The sequence below is a fragment of the Trachypithecus francoisi genome, unplaced genomic scaffold (assembly GCF_009764315.1).
Source record: "Trachypithecus francoisi isolate TF-2019V2 unplaced genomic scaffold, Tfra_2.0 Contig01554, whole genome shotgun sequence".
Taxonomy (NCBI): Eukaryota; Metazoa; Chordata; class Mammalia; order Primates; family Cercopithecidae; genus Trachypithecus; species Trachypithecus francoisi.
In genome coordinates this window covers 674,399-677,173 of record NW_022681439.1, presented here as the reverse complement: position 1 = coordinate 677,173, position 2,775 = coordinate 674,399, and positions in this window count along the sequence as shown.

Sequence of the window (2,775 nt, the reverse complement as noted above, 5' to 3'; positions counted from 1 at the left end):
ATGAGGGTCATACCACAGTTATCCTTATTTTACAGATAAGGAGAAAGGAAAGGTTGTCCAGATTCCTAAAACTAGTAAGTTGCCAGAGTTAAACCCAAACTCTAAAGTCCATGCTCTTAAGCCCTAGAAAGTCTTTAAGCCTTAGTTTCCTTATCTGTAAAATGGACATAATAACAACCTAAATCAGAGCACTATTGTGAGGTTTATAGGAAGTGGTGTATATTAAGGGTTTAGAGTTGCACTGGAGTCGTCTGTTTTTCACACTGCTGATGAAGACATACCTGAGACTGGTAATTTATAAAGAAAAAGAGGTTTAATGGACTTACAGTTTTACATGGCTGGGGAGGCCTCAAAATCGTGGTAGAAGGTGAAAGACACGTCTCACATGGTAGTAGGCAAGACAGAATGAGAACCAAGCCAAAGGGGTTTCCCCTGATAAAGCCATCAGATCTCATTAGATTTATTCACCACCACAAGAACAGCATGGGGGAAACCGCGCCCGTGATTCAATCATCTCCCACCAGGTCCCTCCCACAACACGTGGGAATTATGGGAGCTACGATTCAAGATGAGATTTAGGTGGGGACACAGGTTAGCTCTTTATTTGCCACAAGAAAAAAAAAAAAAACAGCTTTCATTTCTAATTGTTGACTTCCATCAATAACTTTGTTTTCTATCCACTATTGTTTCTCATTTAAAAAAGAGAAAAACCAAATAGAAATAAAATAAGCAATAAATAATCTGAGGAAAACATTTTTTAAAACTGATTTTCCTCAGAGTATAAAAAAGTAGAAATATATGAGCGTGAAGGAGACAAAAGACCTGTAGTTTGCACTGAGAGAAATGTCTACTTCATTTATAAGATGAATTACTATTTTAATGACTAGGTTTTAAAGCCTTCCCATAATTTGATGTCCTGGGCTTTATTTGCTGAGTTTCTGTGTAGCTTAATCTCCTCTCAATCTCAGTGGGTGACAACTTTAGGATTCCCACACCTCCTGTGAAACCTAGGGACTGAGAGGTCAACCTGTGTCTTCCTAAAGTTCCCAGCATGTCTATATCCAACAGGGAGACATTCTCGTGGGTCCCTGGGAAAATCTGTATCTATAAAAACCAGAACCTGACAAATGCTGAAATACAACACAACCGGAAAGAATGATTTTTAACAAATAATTATAATCCCTGAAACATTTTATTGCTCCTTTCCCTCCACTCCTCCACCACTGCCCTCTGTCCCAATGAATATTTGGATAAGGAAATTTGCCTTCACAGACGCCCTAGTGAAATTGACTTACAAATATACATCTGTTAGCACAGGGATTTGGTTGGGAAAAGAGCATCTGTCTTGTTAGGGAAGGGTGCGGGAGAGAATCTCAAACCCTTTCCTAGAAGGAGCAAAAGGCATGATGAACGTTTCATCACCTGGACCTCCTGCAGTCTGTGAGTGCTTCAGGGGCTAATGTGAGTTGTGGTGTCCGAGCTCTTGGGGTAAGACCATAAGGAGATGGGTGGGAACAGGAGGAGGCCACTCTGACAAAAAGGAAGGAAAAGGTCATGTCCAGAGAGAGAGCGGCTCAGCCAGTGTGAGGAGGCTCCGATGTTCTTGATAGCTTCCGGCAGGCAATCGGCTCTGGGAGTTTCTGTCTAGGGAACCCTCCAGCAGCAGTATCTGTGTAGTAACATGGGGTTCTTTTATGCATATGCATCCCCCTTGGCATTGCTTAGACCCTTCAGAGTGATGGGCCACAGCACAGTGATGGCACACACCGTGGCAAAAGCTCCTGTTACCACCAGTTTCATCATTGAAACACTTAAGGTAGATGAACACACCTTCTTTCATCCAAAATCAAGGAGACTGTCAAGTCAAAATTAGTGAGTAATTTCAGAAATTTAACTAGGCCAATGAGAAATTCTCCCATGGTCCTCCCCACCGAAATGATTTTGTGGGGGATGGAGAACAGGGTCTTGCTCTGTTGCCCAGGCTAGTGTGCAGTGGTGTGATCTTGGTTCACTGTAACCTCAAACTCCTAGGCTCAATCAATCCTCCTGTCTCAGCCCACTGAGCAGCTGGGACTGCAGGTATGTGCCACCACGCCCAGCTAATTGTTTAATTTATTAGAGACAGGATCTCATTTTGTTGCTCAGGCTGGCCTCGAACTCGTGGCCTCAAATGATCCTCTCACCTTAGCTTCCTAAAGTGCTGGAATTACATGTATGAGCACCTGGCCCAATAATTTTAATCAATTATACAAAAATAATTTTTAAGAAGGAAGAAAAAATTTGTGAAAATTATCTTCTCTTTGGTAAGATGCTGTTCTTATTTTCTTTAATGGTGACAAGAGACAAAAAGTTCACCTTCCCCAAGGAAAGGAAACAATTGTATTAGAATTTGTTGTTACTAGTATTCAAATGCTCTGAAAATGTGGTCTAGCCCATGATTCTCAGACCTGAGTGTGAATCAGGGTAACGCACAATAATAGTGTCCCAAATCTCTCACTCTGAGAATCAGAATTTTGGGTTCAGCGAACCTACTGCAGGGTGAGAGGAAAACAGGGTAAGAACTTCTATTTTTATATATTTCATTTCATCTTAAAATAGTATTTATTATATATGTTCAAGTATATATAATATATGTTTATGTATGCGCATGTATTTGTTTGAAATATATACTGCTATGGCTTGAATGTTTGTCTCTTCAGAAACTCATGTTGAAGCTTAATCCCTAATGTGGCAGCATCGAGAGGTGGAGCCTTTAAGACGTGATTGAGGGCCAGG